The sequence below is a fragment of the Leptonychotes weddellii genome, chromosome 15, assembly GCF_054177405.1.
Source record: "Leptonychotes weddellii isolate Sample4059 chromosome 15, ASM5417740v2, whole genome shotgun sequence".
Taxonomy (NCBI): Eukaryota; Metazoa; Chordata; class Mammalia; order Carnivora; family Phocidae; genus Leptonychotes; species Leptonychotes weddellii.
The window spans coordinates 50,107,164-50,123,356 of record NC_138383.1 but is presented as its reverse complement, the minus strand read 5'-3'; the positions used below and the strand labels follow the sequence as shown (position 1 = coordinate 50,123,356).

The 16,193-nt window shown below is 53.8% G+C and overlaps 1 protein-coding gene and 1 long non-coding RNA gene across 10 annotated transcripts in view; one reads left to right on the top strand and one right to left on the bottom strand.

Annotated features, from left to right (window-relative positions):
* LOC115937252 (uncharacterized) overlaps window positions 1–5,373 on the bottom strand; it is a 17,614-nt gene extending 12,241 nt beyond the window's left edge. For 2 of the 9 annotated variants that reach the window (XR_014140652.1, XR_014140650.1), the window contains exon 1: window positions 4,234–4,506. The gene's annotated coding sequence lies outside the window, so the exon portion shown is untranslated. Of the gene's footprint in view, window positions 1–4,233; window positions 4,507–4,717; window positions 5,057–5,241 lie in introns of those variants that run through there. The other 7 variants (XR_014140651.1, XM_081805893.1, XR_014140653.1 and 4 more) reach the window with 7 other exon arrangements.
* Window positions 5,374–5,824: 451 nt separating this feature from the next.
* LOC145717439 (uncharacterized) lies at window positions 5,825–6,915 on the top strand. The gene is made up of 2 exons (XR_014140649.1): window positions 5,825–6,105; window positions 6,364–6,915. It is a non-coding gene; the product is annotated as an uncharacterized LOC145717439 (long non-coding RNA).
* The last annotated feature ends 9,278 nt before the right edge of the window (window positions 6,916–16,193 follow it).

The following is a 16,193-nucleotide window of genomic DNA, read 5'->3' as shown; positions in this document are numbered from 1 at the left end:
CTAAGCAGCTGTTGTTTTTATATGTAGCTATGTTAACTACTTTTACAGACTGATTTTATAAACGGTCTCTTTATAGAATTTTCTTAATACTTTTCTTAGATCTTAAAGCCTATACTTTTTTAAACTCCTAAAAGGTTGTGGCAGAAGTTTCAGTTGTTACCCGATATCCATCCTTCCACACCTCATCAGCAACAGAATAATGAATTTATTTACTGTAGCAAGGAACCTGGCTAAAGGGCGCCTGGGTGGCTCAGTTGTTAAGCGTCTGCCTTCGGCTCAGGTCATGATCCCAGGGTCCTGGGATCGAGTCCCGCATCAGGCTCCCTCCTCCGTGGGAAGCCTGCTTCTCCCTCTCCCACTCCCCCTGCTTGTGTTCCTGCTCTAGCTATCTCTCTCTCTGTCAAATAAATAAATAAAATCTTTAAAAAAAAAAAAAAAGGAACCTGGCTAAAGAAGTACATTCCTCAGCTTTCTCTGCGGCTGGGTTTGGCCACATGACCAAACTCTGGCCGGTGAGACAGAAAAATGCAGACGAAGTGTGTGGGATGTCTGGGAAGTCTCCGGAGGGCGAGGGAATGCCTTCACTCTTTTCCATGCTGGGCCTGGGGCGACGGGTGGCTCGCGGTGCCACCTTGGACCGTGAGCACAGCAGTGTCCCCTGCAGACCCCAGGATGGGGCCAGAGCTGGAAGGAACCTGGGTCCCTGGCGACTCCATGGAGCTGCCATCCCAGCCCTGGAAGGCCTGCCTCTGGACTTTTTTTTAAAGATTTTATTTATTTGAGAAAGAGACACGAGTGGGTTGGGGGGGGGCGCAGAGGGAGAAGCAGACTCCCTGCTGAGCAGGGAGCCCGATGCAGGGGATGCGGGGCTCAATCCCAGGACGCTGAGATCATGACCTGAGCCGAAGGCAGACGCTCAACCGACTGAGCCACCCAGGTGCCCCTGGACTTTTTCATCTAAAAGAGAAATACGCCTTTGCCTTGCTTAAGCCATTGTGGTTTTTTGTCTTGTTTTTAGGAAGCCAAACTTAGTCCTAACTGGCACGGTGGCCCTGGGGATTTAGCTATCCCCGTCACAGAAGCAGGGCCGATGCTAGGAGAAGAAGCCTGGCTTCCGTCCAGGGCACTGCAGCCAATCTGAGGAATACGATCCTCGTCCGGTAGAAGTGATCGTTGTGTCAGGTGACTCTCAGGGCGGAAACGGGCAGCGACGGGCCTTTACGGTTTCTAAGCCAAGGAGTGCCACAGTGCGTGGCCAGATGAGCGTTTCTGCGGCCACTTTGCAGGCCGGGACACACCAGGGCAAGGGGCGTGAGCTCTGACCAGGGCAACAACAGTAGAGGGAATGAAGAGGCGACAGCTGTAGAAACAGTTCAGGGGTCAAACCCTGTGAGCCTTGGCTAGAGCTGCTGGGACCGGACACGGGGAGAGGAGGAGGGCGGGGTCACGGACGGCGCGCGGATCTCCCCGTATGCAATCAGATGAGCAGGGGGGCCAGAGGCCGGGGGTACGGGAGCAGCAGCTCGGTCAGGACGCAAGAGGACCGCCAACTGTGTTTTGTACGAGACAAGTTTCCAGGCATCCATCCAGAGTATCAAGGAATCAGGTAAAATGTCACAGTCTGAAGCTTACGCTGACCAGGACCAGAGACACAGCCTGCACAGGACACAGCGCAGGTGGTAGGAGGACCGTGGGAGAGCTGCCGGACACGGGGCCAGACACCCAGAAAGCCAAGGCTGACGCGTAAGCTCTGCCGCTATCTTGAGGCCTTCCCTCCAGATCTTCCTGCCTTTCTCCGCCCCGCTCTCCGCCCCAGGAGGCTACGCTCCGCGGCAGACACCCACAGGCCCCCGGCCTCTGGCTCCGGCCATGGGGAGCCCCAGTGGGGGACCAGGAGGAGGGGGAGTCAGGCCGGGGTATTTGCTCCCTTGGTTCCTTCCTCCCTTGGTGAGGCTGCCTGGGCTGGCGGTGTCCCTCCACTGAAGGCCGATACTCCTCTCGGGGAGTCTGTCCGAGCCAGTGGTCTCACGCCTTGGGTCTCCTCAGGCCCGGGCTCAACACCCCGCCCACACCTGGATCGTCGGTAATTAGCCTCTTTGCAAGGAAACCTCCCTCGATGATCCTAATTTGAGCAGGCAGCTTCCTGTCTGGACCCTAATGAGAGGGGTGGGAGGAGGAAGGGAAGCCTGCCGACAAGAGAAGGGATGGTCAGTGACCGAGTCACCGGGGCCACGGCACCCAGAATGACCCAGGGCCCCTGGAAAATGCCTACGGGGACAGTCAGGGGTCACAGGGGCCCTGTGAGAAGTGGAACGGAAGTGGAGCCAGGTGGTGGCAGACGGATGAACAAATCTGCTGCTTCCAAAGAGTCTGGATGAAAGGTCTAAGGATCTTCCCTGACGGGAGCGCCCGCGACATGTTCGTATTAGAAGGCACGGCACTGGCGGCAGAGGAGAGACAGGTTTGGAGGGAAGGAGAGACGCAATCAGTGAGGAAACGAAGACGCTCATGGGCAGGAGGGCCTGGGGCCGCGTGCGCAGGTAAGGGGAGAGTGGTGATGTCGGGTGACCTCCACAGGACGGAGGTCACCAGCACTACCCACCCCCAGACACCTGGAAGGAGCCTGATCTCCTCACAGGATCCCTGAGTCCCGGAATCTCTGGTGCTCCCCTAAAAAAACCTGCAATCTTCAACTCCCCCCCAGCCTGGGCTCTGACCATCCCATGGAATAAGGGTAGGCCCCCAAAAGCTGGATTTCTCCTTTTCATTGAAATTTTTGCAAATTACAAAGGAGTAAGGATCCACAGCGGGGGATTCAGCTATGCTCTTCGTTCGTGGTGCCATCGGAACTGGGAAGTGCAGCCTTAAATAAATGTCTCGCTAACGTTCTTCCACACACCAGTCCCACAGCTGCTACTTTTCGCTCCCTGTCTACTCCCTACCGCCTCCGGTCCCCGTCGCACCCGCATCTCTCCTACAGCTTGCCCACCGTTGGGCGCCTCACCAAGTCAGAATTCACAGAACCGCACGGAAACGCACTTGTCCGCGGCACAACAGGGCAAGCGTATCTGCCCCCAACTTCAACACCTGGTTCAAAATTCAAATCCAGAAAGTCTCCCCCAACGAAACGTGACCTCCTCTGACCCTTCTTCCACTCGCCTTCTGCCAGTGACACGACATGAATGTCATTTGTGGGATAATATTGCTGTGTTCCTTTCCGGCAGCTCCTCACGTGCCAGCCAGAGCGGACATCCACTGGGCTGACTTTCCCAGAGGCGCAGGCTCACGTCAGACCTCACGCTCACGGGGAAACACTCCACTCCTCACAGCCTGGATATGGCGGTGGAAGAATGAAGGCGTGAGGGACTTGAGGATGTCAGCCAGGACGCAGTGGAGATGGGAGAGCAGGACAGGAGGCAAATGGAGTGGGGACGGGAGGGAGGCGTGGGCCGCGACCAGATGGAGGTTACAGAGAGGGCAGGGAGTGTGGTGAGCACACGGAATCTCGGGGCAGGGATCCCAGAACGTGGCCCCAAGGTTTCATTTTGAAATGCCAAAATTCGTAATACACTCAAAATTCCTTTGCAACTATTCAAATTTATGATGAAACATTTTGGAAGTCGACTGACGCGTAGGTATGGGGATACAAAGCTTCTCAAACCATTTTACGGAGCATTTGAGCAAAGAAGTGGGCAGGGGCTTTGCAGGCTCTGCAGGAGATCTGAGCTCCCCTAAGAGCTCCAGGAGCGAGCCCCAGCTGAGCTAACCCAGACAGCAAGACCACCTCCCTTGCAAGTGACTGTTGAGAACAGCAGGGACTGGTCCAGGAATGGACACACGCCTTCATCTGGGTCAGTGATACTCTGAGCAAGTTCTGTGGGGGCCTCCGGGAATAGTTCCTACCGTCCTGACAGAAGCAGTGGAACAGACTTCTATATGGCGTTGCCGTTTCTCCACCAGCTCGTGGACGACATCAGGGAGAGCTAATAGAAATCGAGGGACCGTGGGGCCACAAGACTCAGTCCCGAAACACTTTCCTGCCTGACTTCCAATTATGAGAGCTTACACACTTGCACAGTTTTAAGCCAGCTTGAGCTGTATTATGTTACTTCCAGACACAAAAGCATCTTAACGGATATCCTTTTCCGTAACTTGTGAAAGGCCAGATCCTACCAAATATTCAGTATCCTGTAGGAGTACAAGGATCTCCTTCTCCCCAGGGTGTTCACTCACACGCAGGGAGGAGGCTCTCTCCTGGTGCTCTGAACCGCACTTCACTCCCCTCTGCTTCTGTCCTCCAATTATCATCATGCGGCTTCCTGCTCACGGTCCTCACAACGCCTACAGAATACAAACTTCTCAAGGTGGCTCACGGCGCCCTCCCGGCCAGGCCCCTGCCCATCTCCTGGCCCCCGCTCTCCACTGAGCGCTGGAAGCTGCAGTCATGCCCAGGGAGGGTCCCGCGGTCCAAACTCTGGCCACTCTTCCAGCGTCTTGGCCTTCGGAACAGGTTAGCCCCACTTCCTGGACTACCGCCGCCCAGTCCGTGCGCTTCGCAAACATCCAGGGGACCGGGCTCAGGCGCACACAGTCCTCTGCTCTTCCTTCCCTGCCCCCGAGGCCCCTCATCTCCCGGCAGGCGCTCCAGGCTACCGTCCGTGCACCCGGTACTCCCCCCACCGCCCGGGGCCTAGCACATTCCGGGCACCTGATGAACAGCGGTTACGTGAATCCGTCCCAATGCTTTCTCTACACCACGAGTCTACGGCACCCCTGAGGACCAACCGGATATTTCATTTGTTTTCGGACCCGAGGAGCCGAGACCGGCGCCCGGCACGCCGCGGAGGCAAACCGGGAGGCCTGCTCATTTCAAGCGCCGGCTCCCGGTCCTCCCCGCCGTTCGCCCCGCCAGGACGGCTCCATTACCTCCGCGCTCAGGGCGCGCTCCCGTCCGTAACCCGCCCCCCCAGCGGCCAGAGCCCGGGGCGCCGAGCCGGGGCGGGGCGGTGACCCCGCCCGCCACCGTCCCCGCCGCCCGCCGGGGCTGGGGTGTCGGGAGGCCAGGAGCGCGCCCCGCGCGGGGACGACCCTCCCGGGGCAGGTGGGGAAATGGAGGCGGGGCCGGGGGCGCAGGAAGCCCAAGGTCACACGGCCGCTCGGCGCGTCCGCCCGGCCCGCGGGCCGCAGCAGCCTCGGAGCCCGGTCCCCGCCCCGCCGCGCCGCGCCGGGGGGACGTCTCACCGCGGCCGCTCGCTCCCCGCTCGCGCCGCGCCGCGCCGCGCTCCCGGCCGCCCAGCTCTCGGTCTCCCGGGCGGCGGCGGCCGCCGCTTCCACTTCCGGCGCGCTCGGCCAATCAGCGCGCGCCGCCCCCGGCGGAGGAACAGGTGGGCGGCCGCCCGCGCCCCCTCGCCGCTCCGACCCGGCCGGGCCCGCCCCCCGCCGCGCCCCTCCGCGTCCCTCCCGCGCCCCGCGCCCCCCGCCGGGCCCGCCCCCGGAGACGCCCCCCGCCGCCCGGCGGCGCCCGCGTCCCCCCGCGGAGTCACCGACGAGCGGGTCCTCCGGCCGGCCTAGAACGGCCCCGGGGACGCACTTCCGCCGCGGGGTCGGCCGCTCTGCGCGCCGCTGTCGCTGCCCCCGCGTCCACCTGCGCCCGAGCGGGCGGCGCCCCCTGGCCTCGGCGCCCGGTCCCCGCGGCCCTCAGCCCGTCAGCCCCCTTCCCGGAGCGCCTGGGGCCTGGCGGGCGCGGACGCCTGCGTCCTGGGAGCGGGAGCGGGGGTGCAGGGAGTCGGCTCGGAGGCCCGGAGGGGGGCTTGCTCGCGGGAGCGCCCCGGGGGACAGTGCGGGGCGGCGGCTCCGGCGGCCGTGTGACCTCCTGCGCGAGCGCGGCCCGGCTCGCCCCGGCCCTGGGCCCCTGCCTGGTAGCGCGGTGCCCGTGCTCTGGCCCGCTCGCTATTCAGGTCTCAGTGCCCAGGTCACGTCGCAGGGGGGCTCCCTCCCGCCCAGCGTAGCCCCAGCCGGCAGCACTCCTCCCAAATGCCGGTTCTCGGGAGGGGCTGTGATTGGCCCGGTTCGGGGCTGGAGCTCTGCATCCGCGTGTTCGTGGGGGTAGGGGGATCAGCCCGGCCGGGGCCACCTGTCCGCGCAGCTGCGGGCCGGCTCCGGGGTTTGCCTCGCGCCGTCCGGGGCCATCGGGAGGGGCGACTACCGTTGGAGGAGGCTGCTGCGTTTGTATCCAGAACACATCCTGGCAGAAAGGCGAGCTCTCTCTTGAGTTGCTCCTTGGAATTAGGCCCAAGACTCGAGGGTCCCGCGCTTCTGCCACCCACACCAATCCCCGTAACCCCTTTGCCCTCCCATCTGCAGCTGCCCCAGAAGTGTGTGACCCCTGGATCGGCCGGAACGTCCGTCTTCCTTGCCTCGCTGCTAACAGCTAGTGGGGAAAATACTTTTCGAGAAGAGCCCCAAGATCTCTGTGTCGTCTCTCCTTCCCAGAGGCCTTTCCCTGCTGCCCAGAAATGAGGTTCTGTTTCCTAGTCGCTCTCCCATTTCCCACGACAGCGACCGCAACCTTCTTCATCCTGCTCAACCCATGATTCACCCTCACAGTCATTGCTGGCAACAGCCCTCCCAAGGAAAGATGCCCACACTACGAAGGGACCCTGCCTCAGAACCAAAGGTTGGGAGACATTTGGCTCCCCTGACTTCCATCCAGGTTGCCTGCATTAATGGGCATCTGCCTCCAGAACCCAGATGAGTGGGGCGCCTCGGTGGCTCTGTTGGTTAAGTGCCTGCCTTCGGCTTGGGGCATGATCCCAGGGTGCTCAGCGGGGAGCCCGCTTCTCCCTCTGCAGCTCCCCCTGCTCATACTCTCTCTCTCTCTGTGTCAAATAAATAAATAAAATCTTTAAAAACCCACATGAGTGATTCTCAACCATGGCTGCACGTTGTTGGGGGGGTGGATTTTAAAACTACTGATGTCTGGTGCCACCCACAGAGATTCTGTTGAAACTAATCTGAGACAGGGTCTGGGCGCACACACACACACACAGACTTTGCGGTGATGTTTAGCTTTCCAGGTGATTCGAACATGCAGCCAACAAAGTTGAAAACCAGCAACCCAGGTCAATGACTCTCAAAGCGTGGTCCGAATTGGCAGCATCAGCATCTCCTGGGAACTTGTTAGAAATGCAAATCCTCGGGCCCCATTCACACACCTTCTGCATCAGAAACTCTGGGGGTAGGGTTTAGCAATCTGCTTTAACAGGCCCTTCAGGGGGTCTGATGCCCACTAATGTTTCCCTGTCAACTGGCCCAGATGTCGGCTGCGCTTCCTTCAATCAGCCCTCACACGTGGGGTGGACAGAAAAAAGGATAAGTTGCATCTTCCTGGCTTCGCCCCGGCCCACCATCTGCTTTGTTATACTAGCCAATTCAGGGGCCATCTGGAGCAACGGAAATTCACTGAGGGAAGGAGACCGAGGCAAATGGCCCGCAAATACCATCCCCATTTCCAGTGTGTATGAGGATGTATACGGCTGGGTAGGACTGGTGTTTCATGGTCTCCCAACAGGCTTAGGACTTGCACTGAATTTTTTTATAGATGAGGGGGAGCAGTTTCGCTCCTCTTGAAAAAATGGCAGGTAGGAACCTTGGCCACCCTCTTGAATTCACTCAGGGACAGATACGTGGAAAATAAAAGACGCGCCGGTCGGTCGTGTTCACCCGCGTCCCCTTCTCTTCTATCCGTGGAGAATGTGAGGAGAGCTCCCAGCACTGGGAGCTTTCTTACACTTTAAAATCACATCATCTCGGGGCGCCTGGGTGGCTCAGTTAGTTAAGCGACTGCCTTCGGCTCAGGTCATGATCCTGGAGTCCCGGGATCGAGTCCCGCATTGGGCTCCCTGCTCGGCAGGGAGTCTGCTTCTCCCTCTGACCCTCCCCCCTCTCATGTGCTCTCTCTCATTGTCTCTCTCTCAAATAAATAAATAAAATCTTTAAAAAAAAATTAAAAAAAATCACATCATCTCAAGTTAAGCTTACTACTCTGTTTTGGACCTAGTGTGGATCATGATTAGTTGTCTGCGGACTGCATTCCAAGCTATCAACAAACTATTAGTAACAGCACTGGACGTCCGCTCACACTTCAACAGCGCTGGGAATATGAGCTATTGTTAAGATTCTAGAAATATACGACTGTAAGCACCTACCTTGCAAACCCTCGGGTCCCTCAAAACCCCTTCCCCCAGAGACATGTAAGCCCAGCCAGGACAGGCTCTAACACGAGACACTGGCTTGGATGACCTCTCTCCCTGGAAACCTCTCTACTTCCCACCTCCCTACATCCTTGTCTTATGTGACCTGTCACCTCCCTCCTCAAGCCTGCCTTCCTACCCTTCTTTCAACCAGGCCAACCTCACGGTATATCGGGGACACCCAAAGTCTCACCCAGCACAGCACAGATGTATCTTGGCACAAACAATTCCACTGTTTCCTAGGAACATGCCTTTCCCCGGTATAGACGGTGCTCCTTGAGAGCCCAGACTGCATCCACGTCCCCAAGAGACGCTGGCCATGCCCAGCCCATGTTCAGTAGAAACCGGCTGAGCTAAAACACTCATGTCTCACCTCCATTCACTGAGTCTTCCGTGCTCCCTTCCCACCTCCAGCTAGGAAGAGGCAAGCAATAGCCCCAGCCCTTATCCCCAGGGAGCCCCGAGCAGCCAATCCCGAGCCTGACCCAGCAGAGTCACTTCCTCACCGAGCCCGGGATAGCGGATCCTTCTCAGGCAAGTGCTCTGTGCCTGAGAGGTGCTCGGCGGTCCTGTGAGGGCCACACCTCTCTCAGGTGAAAGCACGGCCCCTTTCACGTGGGGTAAAATGCAGCAGCGTCAGGGAGGTTCAGCCTCCGTGCTTGGTGTCGGGTGGAGACCAGCAGAGGGTAGAGGGACCCGTGCTGGGCTTCAGGAAGGTGGGCGGGGAGCGGTGGGAGGGGTGCCTGGCATGGGACGTGGGGTGGGAGGGATGCACAGGGGAGCAAGCGATCAGAAGGCAAAGCAGAAGGAAGCTGCACCCCAGCATATAAAGCTCCCCTCCAGGGCTCTGCAGTCGTCACAAGCGCACTTAGCCCCAGGGCTGAGACACCAGTGAGCCGTGACACACCCCGGCCACCGGCCCGGCTCTGCGTCTGGCCCCCTCATCACAACGTCTGGGCACTGCTGTGAGTCTGAATTCGCGTGTGAGGAGAGGTGGTTGGCCATCCCAGTGCCAGGCGGTCCTGCCTGGGTATCTCTGAGGCTCTTTTCTGAGAAAATATCAGGAGAGGAGAGTTAAGTCCCAGGACCTACCCCCACGGCAGGGCCACGTCCGCTCCCAATGTGGCTGGAGAGCCAGGCGACTGCCAGAATGCACCTAATTCTACTTTCGGGGTGCCGTTTTCCCAGCCCAAGACGCGGCCCATCAAGAAATCTTGGATGGGGACGCCCGGCCAGCTCTGTCAGTGGAGCGCGACTCTTGATCTCGGGGTCGTGAATTCGAGCCCCACGTGGGGCGCAGGGATTGCTTACAATGTTGTTGTTGTTGTTTTTATTAAATCTTGGATGAACTATTCCTTCTTCCAAAAAGCACCCCTTCCCTGTGATGCCAACTTTCTCCTCAGGCTGACGCGATCCATTTGCCAACTCCCACGCTGTTCGCTCGCTCTCCAAACCGTGTTCTCCCTGACACCACATGCCTGCCCACAATACTGTCCTCGTCCCCGCCCCCACTGAAATCCCTCTCGAATAAAAGGGTCTCTGTTTCCGAGGCTTCATTTTGCTGCCGACACCCACAGACTCTCTCTCAAGACTCATCCTGGGCTCCTGGCCCTCCCTCCCCTGCAGTGAGTCATCCACGTTATCCCTGACCGCACCACGATGTTAATGCCACATGAGAAATCACGACGCGTAGGTCTTACCCAGGCGGGCAAAATACAGGCTTCGAGGCATGGTTTAAAAGAACAAAAACAACAAATCCGATCTGCACAAATATCTCACAGAGTTTACGAAGCACTGGACTGGCCACGGTAAGAGTGTCCCGAAGCTTATGTAGGCTGTCTACAACAGGTGTAGACAAGGCTTTCCCAGATGAGGGGGCCCAAAGGATTCGGGGACTTGTCCGAGTGTAATGAGGTCAGACGCAGCGAGGCCAGGACGAACACCCACACCTTCAGACTCCTCCCCAGGCTCTTCTCACTCCGACCTGACCTCCTCCCCGAAGTCCCACGGGACACGCGGTCTGCCTCCACCCCTTACAGGGGCCCCGAAGCGTGCCCTGTTTTGCCCCCTCTTTTTCCCTATTAGCCCCCTCCAGAGAGGACATTTCAAATCTGGCATTCACAAAATCCTCCCTCACCTGACATGTGTAAAGCATCTCCCATCGACCAAAATAAAACCCTACACAACGCTGGAGTCTGGGTTACCTGTCTGGCTACCCTACTCCAACGTCCGACTCAAAAGAAAGCACCCACCAAGCCCTCTCCAATTGCCCCCTTCTCGCTCTGACGCCCATCCCCTGCCCTTCCTGACCCTGGGTGGTCCGGGCTCATTCGATCCAGTGAAGCTTGTGTTCTCTCGTGAGAACATTTTCAGGACCCAGAGGGTTTTGCCCAAAGCCAGGTATCGGCTTCAAAGGGGAAAGTGTTCTGAGTTCTCCTGATTGAGGTTGAGAACCACCAGTTAGACGACGGAGGAGCCCCCTGGGGCAGGGCACAGTGGCTTTTCTGGAGTTTGGTGGCTCTAGACAGGTGTAGACCCCTGAGTGAAAGTGGCCTTATGCCAGGAAAGAGGAGGCCAGGGCTCGCTCCTGCTGGGGAGAACCTAAGTTTAAGCATCACAGGACCTGGATTCTCGTCCTGGCTCAGTTACAATTTCTGGGACTCTTAATGAGGTTACTTAACCTCCTAGTTCTGTTACCTGAAAACAGGAACCATCGGGCACGCCACCCCTGCCCATGGTAGTCCTGATGTGAAAACCACCAAGCTCAGAGCTGTCAGCTGCAGGCATGAAATGAGTTTCTGAGGATGTCCGGTACTTTAAGACGGTTCCCCCAATAGGAATAAAGACAAAGTGGGGTGATGTCACCACAGCTCATAGACATACAAACGATGAATGTATTTTGCTTTAACGCTGTGTGTATCATCTCTACCAGTTCATAGGCTATTCTCTCCTAAATTAATAGGACCAAGTGGCACTGTAGTTATGGGAAATTTTTCATGAGATTACATCTTACTTTTTATGTTTTTAATTTTATTTTATTATATTATGTTAATCGCCATACATCATTAGTTTTTGATTACATCTTACTTTTTTTTTTAATTTTTTTTTAAAGATTTTATTTATTTATTTGAGAGAGAGAGAACGAGAGACAGAGAGTATGGGAGGGAGGAGGGTCAGAGGGAGAAGCAGACTCCCCGCCGAGCAGGGAGCCCGATGCGGGACTCGATCCCGGGACTCCAGGATCATGACCTGAGCCGAAGGCAGTCGCCCAACCAACTGAGCCACCCAGGCGCCCTACATCTTACTTTTTTAAAAAATATTTTATTTATTTATTTGAGAGAGAGAGCACAAGCAGGGGGAGCAGCAGAGAGAGAGGGAGAAGCAGGCTCCCCACTGAGCAGGGAGCCCGATGCGGGGCTCGATCCCAGGACCCGAGATCACGACCTGAGCCGAAGGCAGACGCTTCACGGACTGAGCCACCAAGGCGCCCCTTACTTTTATAGAAACATTAAGAAAACATTATAAAAACACTTGGGATGACTGGGTGGCTCAGTTGGTCAAGTCCTGCGTCGGGCTCCTTGCTCAGCAGGGAGTCAGCTTCTCCCCCTCCCCTTGCTGCTCCCCCTGTTTGTGCTCTCTCTCCCTCTCCTCTCTGTCAAATAAATAAATAAAATCTTTTAAAAAAAAAAGAAAAGAAAACATTATAAAAACATTTAAAATTATCAGAGTACATTTTTGCCATCTTTGTAATTATTTATTTACTTTAAGTAAGATTTTATTTTATTTTATTTTATTTTATTTTAAGTAATCTCTACACCCAACGTGAGGCTCAAATTCATGATCCCGAGATCAAGAGCCCCATGCTCTTCCGAATGAGACAGACACGTGCTCCTAAGTAAGCTTTTAATTTTAGAACGGTTTTGAATTCATAGAAAAGTTACAAAGGCAATACAGAGAGTCCCATATCCCCACATCCAATTTCCCCCACCAGCATCTGACATAAGTCTGATACATTTGTTACGATTACTGAACTAATCATACACTGCTATTAACTAAAGTCCATAACTCATTCAGATCTCCCTGGTCTTCTCTAATGTCCTTTTCTTACCCCAGAATCCCATCCAGGCACCACGTTACATTTGGTAGTCATGTCTCTTTGGCTCTCTTGTGGGTGACATAACCGTACATTTAAAAATAACAGCACAATCCACAACATCACCACAGGAGGTGCAGAAGCAAATCAAAACAACACCCAAGTTCACATGAGACTCACACAAGACGCCAGCATGTTTAACCAGCTAACCGGGCATTAGTGTGAACGACGCACCATTTCCTTCTCCAGCTTTCAGACTGCAAATCCCCAGGTGATTCTGACGCATCCGGGCACCGCTAAATCTAAAAGTCACCTCAACCCTGGGGAAAAAGCCTGTCAATTCAAATTCAGTACGCATAGCACACAGCCAGAGAGGATATTGAAATTCACACTTGAGAGAATTAATGATGGATATTTCAGTAAACATGTGCCAAGACACAGGAGTAGACAGACATCCTTAAACCTCCACGCAGAGGTGCTCCTAGTTACATTTTTTAATTAGTTATTGAGGGGCGCCTGGGTGGCTAAGTCGGTTAAGCATCTGCCTTCAGCTCAGGTCATGATCCCATGCTCTCTCTCTTAAATAAATAAAAGTCTTTTAAAAAAAGAAAATTTTAAAAAATCTTTAAAAAAATAAATTAGTTATTGAGACCTAAAGTACATTTATTACACTTGCAATATTGTTATGAATATTGGATAAGTTCTAATAACCCACAAAAATGTATTTATCCAATAACACAAGTTGAGATAGCATACCCTTGAGACGAGCAATATAAAACAATGCTGTATTAAGAGTAGTCATAAAACAAAACAAAGGGATGGGAGAAGGTATTTGCAAATGACAGATTAATAAGGGGTTACTATCCAAAATATATAAAGAACTAATACAACTCAATGCCAAAAAAGTAAATAATCCAATTAAAAATGGGCAAAAGACAGGAAGAGACATTTCTCCAAAGAACACATCCAGATGGCCAACAGACACATGAAAAGATGCTTAACATCACTTCACCATCAGGGAAGTGCAAATCAAAACCACAATGAGATATTACCTCCCACCTGTCAGAATGGCTAAAATCAAAAACAGAAGAAATAGCAGGTGTTGGTGAGGATGTGGAGAAAGGGGAACCTCGTGCACTGTTGGTGAGAATGCAAACTGGTGCAGCCACTGTGGAAACAGTATGGAGGTTCCCCCAAAAATTAAAAATAGAACTACCCCATGATCCAATAATTCCACTGCTGGGTATTTACCCAAAGAATACAAAACAGTAATTTGAAAAAGTATATGCACCCCTGTGTTTACAGCAACAGTAATTACCATAGCCAAACTGCAGAAGCAGAAGTGTTCATCCACTGATGAATGGATAAAGAGGAGGTGGTATATAGATAATGGAATATTATTCGGCCATGAAAAAGAATGAAATCTTGCCATTTGCAACAACATTCATGGAGCTGAGTATAATGCTAAATGAGATAAGTCAATCAGAGACAAATAGCCATGTGATTTCACTCATATGTGGAATTTAAGAAACAAAACAAATGAGCAAAGAAAAAAAAGAGATTAAAAAAAAAAGACTCTTGGGGCGCCTGGGTGGCTCAGTCGTTAGGCGTCTGCCTTCGGCTCAGGTCATGATCCCAGGGTCCTGGGATCGAGCCCCATATCGGGCTCCCTGCTCAGCGGGAAGCCTGCTTCTCCCTCTCCCACCCCCCCTGCTTGTGTTCCTGCTCTCGCTCTCTCTCTCTCTGTCAAATAAATAAATAAAATCTTTAAAAAAAAAAAAAAAGACTCTTGGGAGGGGGGTGGGAGGAAGGGTTAGCCTGGTGGTAGGTATTGAGGAGGGCACATTCTGCATGGAGCACTGGGTGTTATGGCAAACAATGAATCATGGAACACTTCATCTAAAACTAATGATGTAATGTATGGGGATTAACATAAGAATAAAAAAATAATAAAAAATAAATTAAAAAAAAAAGACTCTTAAATACAAAGAACACCCTGATACCTTCCAGAAAGGAGGTGGGTGGGGGATGAAGAGTCCACATATCCTGATGAGCACTGAGGAATGTACAGAATTGTTAAATCACTACATTGTACACCTGAAACTAAGACAACATTGTATGTTAATTATACTGGGATTTATAAATAAATAAGTAAATAAATAAATAAAGCAAAGGGAATATAAATAAGAAATATTTATTTGGAGTGCTGACGTTGTGTAAATAGAATGAAAATAAAAGAGAACGAGGGGCAGGCGGAGCTACTGAGATAACTACAGGAATTCTTTTTTTTTTTTTAAGATTTTATTTATTTATTTGACAGAGAGAGACACAGCAAGAGAAGGAACACAAGCAAGGGGAGCGGGAGAGGGAGGAACAGGCTTCCCATGGAGCAGGGAGCCCGATGTGGGGCTCGACCCCAGGACCCTGAGATCATGACCTAAGCCGAAGGCAGACGCTTAACCGACTGAGCCACCCAGGCGCCCCTACAGGAATTCTGTTAAGAGACCTAATGCGTGGGGCGGCCTTTTCTCTAAGCAAGCTCATCCCTGGTGTCTCTTCTCCTAAGGACACTAGTCCTGTGAGATCAGGGCCCCACCCTTAGGACCTCCCTTAACCTTAATTAACCTCCTTAAAGGCCCTATCGCCTAATACAATCCCCCTGGAGGTTAGGACTTGAATAGGTGAATCTGGGTGAGACACAATTCAGTCCATAACACCATGCCTCTCTCCAGGTCAATTAAATGTACTTTTTAAAAGATTTTATTTATTTATTAGAGAGAGAGAGAGCATGAACAGGGGGAGCGGCAGAGGGAGAGGGAAAGCAGACCCCTGCTGAGCAGGGAGCCTGACGCGGGGCTCGATCCCAGGACTCTGGAATCATGACCTGAGCCGAAGGCAGACGCTTCACCGACTGAGCCACCCAGGCGCCCCCCTTTTTTTGTAAGAGATCAATTAAATTTAAATTGGGGGAGGGGGAGAGCTAAGCACTGACACTTGAAAGGAGCTTTCCAGGGTTGAGGACCACAGGCTTCAGAGACAGCCCTGCACTCCAGCTGGGGCAGGAGATCTCCCTGCACCAGGACGAAGACACAGTGTCCCCCGCGGGCGTCAGGGGGCGCCATGAGCCTGTGAACCAAAGCCCACATGTGGCCGGGAAAGATGAGATGGAAGGAAAAAGTTGAGTCTCAGAGCATTTGTCAACCTGGTTTGCATAAGGGGGTGCCCTATGTCAGCCCCTGCGGGTCCTTATGTCCCTGAACCCATCACGTTCAATACACAGACCAAATGCCCCATCTAGGCTTTTCCTAATTATTTCTGTATCAAGGGACACGTTAAAACATGTACACTGTACGTGATAGCCGTATGTAAATGTGCTGCTTGTTATTAAAAATGTCATAACCAGGGACGCCTGGGGGGCTCAGTCGGTAAAGTGTCTGCCCTCGGCTCAGGTCATGATCTCAGGGTCCCTGGGATCGAGCCCCACGTCGGGCTCCCTGCTCAGCAGGGAGCCTGCTTCTCCCTCGGCCTCTGTCCCTTCCCCCTGCTTGTGTTCCCTCTCTCTCTCAAATAAACAAATAAGTAAAAATCTTTGTAAAAGAATAAATGAATAAAATAAAAATATCATAACCAACATCCCAAACCAGACAAGCCGCTTGCGTTGGCAAATACGGAAGCGAAACCTGGTCCTCGGTGCAGACAGAAACGAGAACAGTGTGGGGAACTCTCAGGACATCACCGGCCCTCTTGGAATCCCAGAGGCGTCGCTGGTCCCACGGCTGTGGCCAGGGGGCTAATCCTGGGCCTGGAGCTGGTGGGAAGTCTCGCCAAGAGCCGGATGCAGCAACCTT